General features: G+C 43.2%; 1 long non-coding RNA gene across 1 annotated transcript; it reads right to left on the bottom strand.

The window, feature by feature from the left end:
- Nucleotides 1-1,865: 1,865 nt before the first annotated feature.
- LOC123487105 lies at nt 1,866-2,518 on the bottom strand. The gene is made up of 3 exons (XR_006659615.1): nt 2,431-2,518; nt 2,245-2,340; nt 1,866-1,925 (listed from the first exon to the last, which is right to left on the bottom strand). It is a non-coding gene; the product is annotated as an uncharacterized LOC123487105 (long non-coding RNA).
- Between the last annotated feature and the right edge of the window lie 11,198 nt (nt 2,519-13,716).

Here is a 13,716-nt window from a genome sequence, read left to right as displayed (position 1 = left end):
ATATTACATTTCTTCCGCGGCACCTGGTTTTGGTGAGGTTGAAGCCAACCTCATCCACATAAATAAATTCATGGCGAATTACATGGGCATCCATCTCCAATACTCTCTGTTACCAGACAAAAGGATATACAGATGAGTAAATATGGTATGTCTGAAGTACTGGAAGTAGTGTTGCATACATACCTCTACAAAGTCATGTCACAGATTCTTGACTCTGTCAGAGTTTCTCTCAGATGGCACCTTGTAAAGTTGTTTCATCGCTCACTTGGTGCCGTTGGAGGATGCGTTGTATGGTTGACAGGCTTACAGCACTGATGTTGTTAAATATGGTGTCATTATTCAAGATATGCTCTCTTATCTCTCGAATCCTAATTCCATTGTTGGTCAAAACAATATTTATAATTGCAGTCTCTTGTACATCTGTAAACAAGCGTCCTCATCCTCCATGATGTCTTTGCCTTTCCACTCTGTACAGAATTCAAACACAGTATGTGTTCAGCATAGGAACTGTAAACAATGTACAAAAAAAGGTAGTACAGCATGATAACCAACCTCATTCATTCAATGCAGTGCAGTAAATGGATGGCTTAGAGTTACAAATGTTTATGCAATACTATGCAGTCATACGTATTTTACAGTACATTACTCTAATGCTAAAATAGTCATTAGATAGTTGCATACCTGTTCTCATTTCTGATGGTTCCATTTTATGGACGCCACTGTAAATCGACTCAAGTTGGGCTGGACTCTCAGTCCAGCCTCTCTCATGGTCAAACCGTGGTTGATCACATGATCAACAAGTGTTGCCCTAATCTCAGAGATGGCTCTCCTTCCTTCTCTTCTTTGCCCTCGTCCTCTTCTTCCTCCTACTCCAACTCTTCGTCTTTGTCCTCGTTGTTGTCCCCTGCCTCTCCCTCCTACTCCTACTCCTACTCCTACTCCTACTCCTACTCCTACTCCTACTCCTACTCCTACTCCTACTCCTACTCCTACTCCTACTCCTACTCCTACTCCTCTTGCTCGCTGTCCATTGTTGGCATCCATTGTTCAAAACAGGTAAACTGACCTTTGACCTATTTATAGACCTATACTACAGTAAAGCAGTGATTGGTTAGTGATCAGTTAAGCAATTAGTGTTTGCACATGTGTGGAGTGTGTGTGTGACCTGGTGAATAAGTGTAGCATTTTGATTGGTTGTGTTTGGAAAAGGAAAGCAAGTCACTTCAAGTTAGATTTTTGAGTTTTTGGTAGAAAATTGTGTGTAGTGTTTTGAAAAAAGTGTTTTATGCAATTGACAACTGAGTCAAAGGCTGAGAAATAGCTTATGGTTTTGGAGATTTGGTGTGTAGTTTTGCACTTTGAGTGAGAGGTTCAAAAATCATGTGACATGAAAAGATTTTGTGTGTAAGCAGTTGGAAAAAACTGTAACTCATACAAAGCTGTACATTTTTGTCTATTCAAACAAACCCTATTTCAATGGAAACAAGCACTCATTAAGATCAGGTGAGGCCAATTAGTGGGCGCAGCCAACATACCTGATCACATTTAACAAGATAGAGGATAGAGAGAGTTTTGTTGATGCTGAGAACGGAATGTATATGTTTTTAAATAACATTCTGAGAACGTTCTTTGAACGTTACTAATGTTTTGTGTTTTTGATGGAACGTTTTCTTATTGTTAATTCTGAGGCTTTACTATGGTTAATGTGGCTGACCACACCAGAGAGACTTCTAGAATGTCCTTTTTGTCTTAATCAGGAACAATGTCCTCTCCTTCTGTCTGAGGCTTTACTATGGTTGATGTGGCTGACCCCTCTTCTCCTTGACCTTGTTCTTGTTCTTGTCTTGCTATATCTTCCTCTCTTTCTTCTCCATTCTGAAGTGGTATTCCACTCTGATCCTTTTCATTTTGACCATTTGTATTTGCTGGAGGGAGATAGTTGAGTTTATGGTGAGTTAGCAGGATTCAGACACACAAACAGCTAGTATGAGTAAATGCATGTAACCATAAGGACATGAATATTCCATGGACGTCAACCTGTGACAGAGAGTGACTCTCCCTCTTCAGATGACCGTGTTACTTTTTTGGATTTGGGCAGAAAACCTTGAGATGGGAGACAGTAAAATAGCAGAATCTGAAAGCTGTTCATCAAAAGCCACCAATGTAACCCTCCTCTCTGTCCATCAGGAGGTGGTTGTGTTAAATGGTTCAACAGATTATGATGTCATCATCATCATAACTTACCTCTCAGCAGGTAACATATCACTGCTGCTATAATCACTGCTGCTACTGCTGCTATTGTTATACCAGTGATTGAACCTGGACTCAGTCCATCTGAAACTGAAGGAGAAAATACAGAGTTGCAGTTTTATTGTTGAATGTGATCCTGTGACTTACAGTGAGGGTAAATAGTAAAAGTAAACTTTGTACCATCAGATGGTTTATCAGGTGTGATCTCCAGGTAGGTGAGGACCAGGTGTGTGTCTCTGGCAGTAGAGAGTTCACAGCTGTAGGTTCCCTGGTGGACCACGGTTAGCTTGTGGAGCTGAAGGCTGCCAGCGTCAGACATATTCTGGACATGCTCTTTCAACTGGTCATCAACATACATCTGAGATGTGCCCTTAGTGTAGGTGGAGGTGAGGATGGTGTCTATCTGGTTGAACCTCCAGGTGAGGTTAAAGGTCAGGAGGTCAGACTGAGAGACACTGCAGGGGATGGACACCTCACTGCTTGGAGAACCCTGGACCGGATCTGAAATTATGTCATTTGAAGTGCCTTTTTTGATTGATCTTTGCATATGTTGTCTTGTTTTTGTAGAGTTTACAGCCAAAAACGTTGATTGGTGAATTTATTCATTGATTCATGAATTGTTTGATTAATAGGTTGATAATTGATTACCTTGCTGTTTCAGGGTTGCTGTCTTTTCTACTGTCCCAGAGGTCACGGTACAGATGTTGATTTGGTCTCTGACGTGAAAACACACTCCTGTGCTGTAGGAGGACCCGGTGTGCAATGTAATGTTCTGTAGGAGGACCCTGTGTGTTCTGCCTTTCAGTTTGTCATCACAACACAGCATGCTGTAGGGCCTCAATGGCCTCTGATACCACACACACACACACACACACACACACACACACACACAAAAAGCCACACATACACACAACACACACACACCCTATAATTTCCTCTTAATGTCATTCAACCTCTGTAATGCACCAGATAGCTTTCAAGACTGGTGCAGTGTTGCCTTGGAGACCAGGCATATTTTTGACTAGACCTACTCACTGATCAAAATGTTAAGAGGTGGAAACTGAGAGGTTTAGGTTGGGGTTGAGCAGGCAACGTGAAGTAGAAGCATACAAAGACTAGTAAAGTTAAAGTATTTAATGTTCACAGTATAATGTGGAATGATCCAGTGCTATTATGGCAGTACTTTTTCTCCTCAATATCAAAACATAAGAACAACAAACATTCACAACTAAATCGACCAACAGAAAGAAAATTATCACAGTACCTATACAGTGGTAACATGTTATTTAACTGGTAACTCCAGACGAGGGGAATGTTTTGGTCAAAAATCTGTTGGTTAGCATAGGATAAATATCTTTGCCTGGTGCAATGTCCACTGTGAATAAGGCCCTGCTACAGTATTGCTGCTATGGCTGTTAGCCCAGATAGCACAACTGGTTCCTTGGAAGTTGTGGGAACCTACGTTTTTGGTTTCCCATTGATTCTGGTAACAAAGCCAAAAGTTTCTAAACATTCTGAAAACATTTTGCCTGTTCTTGGAATGTTAATTTTTAGGTTGCAGGAAGGTTCTGAGAATGTTTTTATATAGTTCCCTGAAAGTTATGCTGGGAGGATTTATTAACGTTCTGAGATCGGAAATAATAGGTTATTTGAAGATAAGACACATGGCAATGCATTTGCATTAATCATGCAAACACATTTTTTATTGTGGCATGGCGTCAGTGAGATTCAAACATATGATCTTCTGCTCTCTATCCATGGAATTAGTCCACCTCGCCACCAGGATGGAGCTACCATGCCATGTTTTTTTTACTCATACAAAGCTGTTCATTTTAGTCCATTCAAACAGACCCTATTTCTAAGGAAACAAGGACATTATGATCAGGAGAGGCCGATTATTGTGTCCATACACACCTGAACACACTTAACAAGATAGAGGATAGAGAGAGTTTTGTTGATGCTGAGAACGGAATGTATATGTTTTTAAATAACATCCTTAGAACGTTCTTTGAACATTACTAATGTTTTCTTTTAGTTTTTATTAAAAGTTTTCTTAATGTTCTGAGAACAAGACTTTAAATAGAACCATGACGAAACCGGTAGAAAATGTTATGCTGAAGTACTGAAATTGCCCCAGAAGAACGTTGTTTCTTAATGTTCTGAGAACAAATTGAGAACATGACTTTGAATAGATCCTTCATGAAACCTGTAGGAAATGTTATGGGAAGGTTGTAGAACCCAATCAAAGCCAATAGCCACTATCATTTTAAATTCAGGACATTATGGTTTGTTAAATGTCTCAATAGAGGCTGACTATGGTTGTCATCATCATCATCATCATCGTCATCATCATAGCTTCCCTTTCTGTTTCAGGTAACTTATTGTTCCTGCTACTAAAGCTCCTCTCTCTTCAGAGAGAGGCTGTCCGGGAGTTCCAGAGGGATCATGTTACATACAGGTAAAGATAACCTACATTCATCAAGGTGTGGGTGTCATGCTACAGTAAATAAACTCAGTATCCCAGAGTAGTTACTTTCTCCTGCCATAGCAAAATTAATGTGCACACATGCATGCACGCACACACACACTTAATAAATTAAAATAAATCTTAAAAAACAATGTCCCACAATCAATCAATTACTTCTCCTAATAATTTTTTTATTTTTATTTTTTATTTCACCTTTATTTAACCAGGTAAACCAGTTGAGAACAAGTTCTCATTTACAACTGCGACCTGGCCAAGATAAAGCAAAGCAGTGCGATAAAAACAACAACACAGAGTTACATATGGGGTAAAACAAAACAAAATCAAAAATACAACAGAAATACAATTAATATACAGTGTGCAAATTTAGCAAGTTATGGAGGTAAGGCAATAAAATAGGCTATAGTGCAAAATAATTACAATTTAGTATTAACACTGGAATGATGTGCAAGAGATGATGTGCAAATAGAGATACTGGGGTACAAATGAGCAAAATAAATAACAATATAGGGATGAGGTAGTTGGGCGGGCTAATTTCAGATGGGCTGTGTACAGGTGCAGTGATCGGTAAGGTGCTCTGACAACTGATGCTTAAAGTTAGTGAGGGAGATAAGTGTCTCCAGCTTCAGAGATTTTTGCAATTTGTTCCAGTCATTGGCAGCAGAGAACTGGAAGGAATTGCGGCCAAAGGAGGTGTTGGCTTTGGGGATGACCAGTGAGATATACCCCGCTGGAGCTGCAGACTACGGGTGGGTGTTGCTATGGTGACCAATGAGCTAAGATAAGGCGGGGATTTGCCTAGCAGTGATTTATAGATGGCCTGGAGCCAGTGGGTTTGGCGACGAATATGTAGTGAGGACCAGCCAACAAGAGCGTACAGGTCACAGTGGTGGGTATTATATGGGGCTTTGGAGACAAAACGGATGGCACTGTGATAGACAACATCCAATTTGCTGAGTAGAGTGTTGAGGCTATTTTGTAAATGACATCGCCGAAGTCAAGGATCGGTAGGATAGTCAGTTTTACGAGGGCATGTTTGGCAGCATGAGTGAAGGAGGCTTTGTTGCGAAATAGGAAACCGATTCTAGATTTAACTTTGGATTGGAGATTCTTAATGTGAGTCTGGAAGGAGAGTTTACAGTCTAACCAGACACCTAGATATTTGTAGTTGTCCACGTGCTCTAGGTCAGACCCGTCTAGAGTAGTGATTCTAGTCGGGTGGGCGGGTGCAAGCAGCGTTCGGTTGAAGAGCATGCATTTAGTTTTACTAGTGTTTAAGAGCAGTTGGAGGCTACTGAAGGAGTGTTGTATGGAATTGAAGCTCGTTTGGAGGTTTGTTAACACAGTGTCCAATGAAGGGCCAGATGTATACAAAATGGTGTCGTCTGCGTAGAGGTGGATCTGAGAGTCACCAGCAGCAAGAGCGACGTCATTGATATACACAGAGAAAAGAGTTGGCCCAAGAATTGAACCCTGTGGCACCCCCATAGAGACTGCCATAGGTCCAGACAACAGGCCCTCCGATTTGACACATTGAACTCTATCTGAGAAGTAGTTGGTGAACCAGGCGAGGCAGTCATTTGAGAAACCAAGGCTATTTAGTCTGCCAATAAGAATGCGGTGGTTGACAGAGTCGAAAGCCTTGGCCAGGTCAATGAAAACGGCTGCACAGTACTGTCTATTATCGATCGCGGTTATAATATCATTTAGGACCTTGAGCGTGGCTGAAGTGCACCCATGACCAGCTCGAAACCGGATTGCATAAGCGGAGAAGGTACGGTGGGATTCAAATGGTCGGTGATCTGTTTGTTGACTTGGCTTTCAAAAACTTTTGAAAGGCAGGGCAGGATGGATATGGGTCTGTAACAGTTTGGATCTAGAGTGTCACCCCCTTTGAAGAGGGGGATGACCGCAGCAGCTTTCCAATCTCTGGGGATCTCAGACGTTACGAAAAAGAGGTTGAACAGGCTAGTAATAGGGGTTGCGACAATTTCGGCGGCTAGTTTTAGAAAGAAAGGGTCCAGATTGTCTAGTCCAGATGATTTGTAGGGGTCCAGATTTTGCAGCTCTTTTAGAACATCAGCTGTCTGGATTTGTGTGAAGGAGAAGCGGGGGGCATGGGCAAGTTGCAGCGGAGGGTGCAGAGCTGGTGGCCGGGGTAGTGGTAGCCAGGTGGAAAGCATGGCCAGCCGTAGCAAAATGCTTGTTGAAATTCTCGATTATTGTAGATTTATCGGGTGGTGATAGTGTTTCCTAGCCTCAGTGCAGTGGGCAGCTGGGAGGAAGTGCTCTTATTTTCCATGGACTTTACAGTGTCCCAAAACTTTTTGGAGTTAGTGCTACAGGATGCAAATTTCTGTTTGAAAAAGTTAGCCTTTGCTTTCCTAACTGCTTGTGTATATTGGTTCCTAACTTCCCTGAAAAGTTGCATATCACGGGGGCTATTTGATGCTAATGCAGTACGCCACAGGATGTTTTGTGCTGGTCAAGGGCAGTCAAGTCTGAGGAGAACCAGGGGCTATATCTGTTCTTAGTTCTGTATTTTTTAATGGGGCATGTCTATTTAAGATTGAGAGGAAATTACTTTTAAAGAACAACCAGGCATCCTCTACTGACGGAATGAGATCTATATCCATCCAGGATACCTGGGCCAGGTCAATTAGGAAGGCCTGCTCGCTGAAGTGTTTTTGGGAGCGTTTGACAGTGATGAGGGTGGTCGTTTGACCGCGGACCCGTACGGACGCAGGCAATAAGGCAGTGATCGCTGAGATCCTGGTTGAAGACAGCGGAGGTGTATTTAGAGGGTAAGTTAGTCAGGATGATATCTATGAGGGTACCCATGTTTACGGATTTAGGGTTGTACCTGGTAGGTTCGTTGATAATTTGTGTGAGATTGAGGGCATCTAGTTTAGATTGTAGGATGGCCGGGGTGTTAAGCATATCCCAATTTAGGTCACCAAGCAGTACGAACTCTGAGGATAGATGGGGGCAATCAATTCACATATGGTGTCCAGGGCACAGCTGGGGGGCTGAGGGGGTCTGTAAGCGGCAACAGTGAGAGATTTATTTCTGGAAAGGTGGATTTTTAGAAGTAAAAGCTCAAACTGTTTGGGCACAGACCTGGATAGTATGATGGAGCTCTGCAGGCTATCTCTACAGTAGATTGCAACTCCACACCCTTTGGCAGTTCTATCTAGACGGAAAATGTTATAGTTGGGGATGGAAATTTCAGAATTTTGGTGGCCTTCCTAAGCCAGGATTCAGACACTGCTAGAACATCAGGGTTGGGAGTGTGCTAACGCAGTGAATAACTCAAACTTAGGAAGGAGGCTTCTGATATTTATGTGCAGAAAACCAAGACTTTTACGGTTACAGAAGTCAACAAATGATAGCTCCTGGGGAGTAGGAGTGATACTGGGGGCTGCAGGGCCTGGGTTAGCCTCTACATCACCAGAGGAACAGAGGAGGACTAGAATAAGGATACGACTAAAGACTTTAAGAACTGGTCTTCTAGTGCGTTGGGTACATAGGAATAAAGGGGGCAGTTCTCCGGGCGTTGTAGAAAAGATTCAGGGCATTATGTACAGAAAAGGATATGGAAGGATATGAGTACAGTTCAGGTAACCCTAAGCGTTGGGTAACAATGAAAGAGATAGCGTCATTGGAGGCATCGATTGAGCCGGTCTCGGCGTGTATGGGGGGAGGAACAAAGGAACTATATGAGGCAGTTTGAGAGGGACTAGGGGGTTCTACATTGAAATTGTATAATAAGAACTAACCCAAACAGCAATAGGCAAGGCATAATTGACATGGGAGAGAGGCATAAAGCAGTCACGTGTTATTAGAGAGAGCTAAGATACAACTGGAAATAGCGATAACGTTTGGGCTAAGACTAAACAGAATAAACAGGACAGGGTACCGTGTAAAGGAACAGTCCAGCAGGCATCAGCTGTGCAGCTGAGTGATCATAAGGTCCAGTGAACAGCAATATGTGAGTCCGAGAGCAGTTCAAATTGGTGCTTCAGCACAGCTAGCAGGGAGCACAGTTGTGGTTTGCGTGTGCTAGCGGGCCGGGGCTGGCAGATGGATCTTCGTGGTCGTCGCAACGGGAAGCCGGTTGAAACCACATCAGACTATTTCGTCGGCAAACCAGTCGTGTTGGATCGGCGGGGCTCAGTGTCAACACTAGGAGGTCCCGTCCGGTTGACAGAGAGGTAGATAGCCGGGAGATGGGCCTGAGGCTAGCTCAAGGCTAACTGGTGCTTGCTATAGGGCAATGGTAATGGTAATCAGCCAACAACAGGTTGCAGCTAGCTAGCTGGTTGTGATGATCCGGCGCTAGGGTCCAGTGACTCCGGCAGAAAGTCCAATAAGCTATGGGTCGATAGCACGCTGGGTCGATAGCACGCTGTGCAGACTGGCCGACGAATTGTCCAGGCTAGCTAGAGCTGGCTGGTGGATAGTGTAGGCCACGGACAATGGTGAAGACGCTAACGGTGACTAATAACAGGTAGCCACTATTTTCAGCTTACGGTTCTTGATGAAAGTTATAAAGAAATAATAGAATCCTTTCCACATTGGGTGAGGCGGGTTGCAGGAAAGTATATTTAGTTAAAGAATGAAAGTAAAAAATTGAGAAATATAGACAAAAAAACAAGAAACGGGATATTTACACAGGACGAAAAATAAAAGCGACCGTACTGCTACGCCATCTTGGATAATGTAGTGTAATTGATTGATTCACATGCCAGCAAGTTACTTCTGATGGTGAAACAGGTCCTGTCCATTCAGTGTGTGTAAAGGCTGACAGGCCTCTCCAAGACACAATGATGGTGAATGAGACAAGGCAGGGGATAACATACTGTCACTGAAACTATACCAAATACAGGAGACAGATATTGGTAATATAATGGTAATAATGTTTTTTGTTGTCAAAGATGTGGCCGGTCCAGAACCAACCCCTAGCCACTACCCACCGGCTAGGTACTCCATGTAGAGCCTAAAGGATTGGATAGGTATGTAATCAATATGATTATAGCGCCACCTTGCCTTTTGTAGGTGTAATTGTCATCATTGCTTATGATGATTATCCAATTGTTGTCTTTCCTCTTTGTCCTCCACTGGGTCAATGTCCTCTCCTTGATTCTGAGGTATTACTATGGTTGATGTGGCTGATCCCTCTTCTCCTTAAAACCTCTTAGATGTTAAGACCCCTGTTTAGGGAACCTGCGTGGTTCTGGTACCGGTTCCAACCAACATTTGCGCTTATAAATCGATCTGTGGACACTGTACATCGAAATGGCTAGCATTGAGCGATATCCTTGGTTCCCACCGACACGGTAGTATATGTTGTGTGAAGTAGGATGTGAAATCTGAAACCATTTGGAGCTGGGATGTCCCTCCTATCATTTCATTCGCTCTTCCGACTGTCCATCAACTCCTGTCTGAACCCTACTACACAGCCACTGACAAAGCACATGCCTGCAATCCTTACATCATAGCACAGCAGGAGAGAGTGGATTCATTACATTTACGTCATTTAGCAGACGCTCTTATCCAGAGCGACTTACAAATTGGTGCATTCACCTTTATAGCCAGTGGGATAACCACTTTACAATATGTATTTTTTATTTATTTATTTATTTATTTTGGGGAGGTGGGGTAAGGGGGATAGAATGATTACTTTATCCTATCCCAGGTATTCCTTAAAGAGGTGGGGTTTCAAGTGTCTCCGGAAGGTGGTGAGTGACTCCGCTGTCCTGGCGTCGTGAGGGAGCTTGTTCCACCATTGGGGTGCCAGAGCAGCGAACAGTTTTGACTGGGCTGAGCGGGAACTGTGCTTCCGCAGAGGTAGGGGGCCAGCAGGCCAGAGGTGGATGAATGCAATGCCCTCGCTTTGGGTGTAGGGACTGATCAGAGCCTGAAGGTAAGGAGGTGCCGTTCCCCTCACAGCTCCGTAGGCAAGCATCATGGTCTTGTAGCAGATGCGAGCTTCAACTGGAAGCCAGTGGAGTGTGCGGAGGAGCGGGGTGACGTGAGAGAACTTTGGAAGGTTGAACACCAGACGGGCTGCGGCATTCTGGATGAGTTGTAGGGGTTTAATGGTTGAAGTCACCCAGAACTGTGAGGGGTGAGCCATCCTCAGGAAAGGAACTTATCAAGGTGTCAACCTCATTGATGAACTCTCCAAGGGAACCTGGAGGGCGATAAGTGACGAGGATGTTAAGCTTGAATGGGCTAGTGACTGTAACAGCATGGAATTCAAATGAGGAGATAGACAGATGGGTCAGGGGAAAAAGAGAGAATGTCCACTTGGGAGAGATGAGGATTCCTGTGCCATCACCCCGCTGACCAGATGCTCTCGGGGTATGCGAGAACACATGGTCAGACGAGAAGAGAGCAGTAGGAGTAGCAGTGTTTTCAATGGTAATCCATGTTTCCGTCAGCGCCAAGAAGTCGAGGGACTGGAGGGTAGCATAGGCTGAGATGAACTCTGCCGTGTTGGCAGCAGAACGGCAGTTCCAGAGGCTGCCTGAGACCTGGAACTCCACATGGGTGGTGTGTGCAGGGACCACCAGGTTAGAGAGGCAGCAGCCACGCGGTGTGAGGCGTTTGTATAGCCTGTGCGGAGAGGAGAGAACAGGGATAGACAGAGGCATAGTTGACAGGCTACAGAAAATGGCTACAATAATGCAAAGGAGATCGGAATGAAATGAACTAAACATCTGGGAAAGGAGAGAGCGGGGCCTCCCTCACTTACGTTTCACTGAAACACCCAAATATAACTCTCCCAACTTCCACCTCAGAAACTATAATTGATGTAAACTACAGCGGTTCAATGTTTTCTAGGAATAGACTAACTTAGTTTATTCAGCTAGCTAACTTGGTACAGTATTCTTCCGTGAAAATCGTCCAGGGCACCTAGTAATATGACGTCACAGCCAACTAGCATGCCGGACTCCAACAACACGGTTTAGCACCAATACTCGGCCACAACAAACACCAGTGTGTCAACACGCCAAGCAGATCATTCGTGTCCGTGTCTAACGTTGTGAGTTAGTCCCGACAGCTTGTGCGAGTCCGTCGTCAATTTATTCAGCCAGTTAGTTAGCTAGAATAGTTAGCATACTAGCTAGCCATTGCTTTCAGACAACGAAGAAACCCCTCCTCCCACAGCACGAACACACAGAGAGAGCCAAGCTAACGTTAACTAGTCACCCATGTCCCGAATTCCCTTGAACGACTCTGGCTACCAGTATGTAAAAACAAAACACAAATGTAGGTTATAACTTACCCCTAGCAGCTACTGTTAGCTAGCCAAGTGCAAAGCTAGCCACTGAATTGACTCAGCCAGTTTGCGTCTGTTCACTAGGTCGTTCCAGCTATTGTTTAGTAGCCATCCAGGTAGCAACAAGCTAGCTAAATTTCAAGCACAGTAGCCACTTACTACCTAACGTTAACGCGTCAGACAATGAGGTTAGAAAAACAGCTGAATGGTAGGCATTATTGTATGTAATTATTGTAGGCAGCTAGCTGGCGTAATTACAGGTACTCTCAGGCGTGAAACAACTATCCACAGTTGCTAATACTTACCAGCAGCTACCCACCCGCTAGCTAGTCCAGGTAGTGGGTTAGCTAGATTCGTGCTTCACCGGGCTCAGCCGAATACAATACTAACCTACAATAATTACATACAACAACCCACGATAACTACCTACAATACCTAACTACAATCTAAATACATAGTTTAAGCTTTACTCGACAAAGCCCAAACTATGTATATAAGCCATATAAGCCAAGCTTACCTCCCGCCAGAGAGAGACACTATTCATCACTATTACACATTCAGAGATCGATTTATAGCCATTCATCTAAAATAATGAATCCATTTTAAACAAAACACTTTCTGTTTGTCATAGATGGACAATATTAATATGAGATGAAAGGCGCATTTTCTCTAACACTAAACATACAAATATGTATTTTACAGTTATAAGGAAGGTGAAATATTATAGGTAGTGGTTTTATAATTTGACTATACTATATTTACAAAGCATATAAGTCATTCCAAGCCTTTATTAATACAGTTTTTTTAAATAGCAAATACGTCATATAAAATATTTCATATTTTCGTCATATTTGTACTGTGTACTTGAGCTTGTGTCCTCAAAAGTTACTACACCTCAACAATTTATAACTATTTTTACCAGAAAGGTGAGATTTTTAACCTTTCTTGTAGCGGTAGTGGTGCGTGGGTAAAATCGGAGAGCAACCTCTGTCCAGTGAAGTCCACAAAGCATATTGCATGGTCAAGCAAGTTAATGTTTCTGACATTTTCGGACAACTAAGCAACTGTTGATTTAGAACCATGGAGAGTTAGGCTACTGCAAGTCGCTAAGAAAACAGAAGCTGCCTCCACTATTCCAGCACCATTTCAACTTCAACATTTCAACATCATCAAATCACCAATAATTAGTCTAATAAAGTGACAACTAAAAGACACCAAAAACAATTTAGCCCAATCAACATAAGCTAAATATGATATGGCTGTCCACGGTACTGATTTCTGTGTGTGTGTGTGTGTGTGTGTGAATGTGTGTGCGTGCTTGCATGTAGAAAAAAACATGTTAACTCAACCTACTTGTAGAGAAACACCAATGCCATCCTCCTCTCTTTCATGTTGCCAATGGTCTATGACTCTGTCATACAGTACATGCTTTTAGTTTTTGTTGTCCTAGGCTACCTGGCTAAAATGCTAGCTCGCTAGCCTAACTTCCTTTCATGGGCAACGATGAACCAGCTAGTTAACATTAGCCTACTACATCAGGCCAGGGGCACAATGTATGAATTTATGGTTGAATCAGAATCGCCATTATAATCATTCGCCAGAACGGAGAATTAAGTAAAACCACAAGTCCAAATCCCTATCTCCATCCATGGCTAATTTAGGAAAGGGACCATTTTAGCTAGCTAGCTAGCTA

Source organism: Coregonus clupeaformis, unplaced genomic scaffold, assembly GCF_020615455.1.
Source record: "Coregonus clupeaformis isolate EN_2021a unplaced genomic scaffold, ASM2061545v1 scaf1460, whole genome shotgun sequence".
NCBI classification, from domain to species: Eukaryota; Metazoa; Chordata; class Actinopteri; order Salmoniformes; family Salmonidae; genus Coregonus; species Coregonus clupeaformis.
Note: the sequence above shows the minus strand (reverse complement) of the source record. Positions and strands in the feature narration are given on the sequence as shown.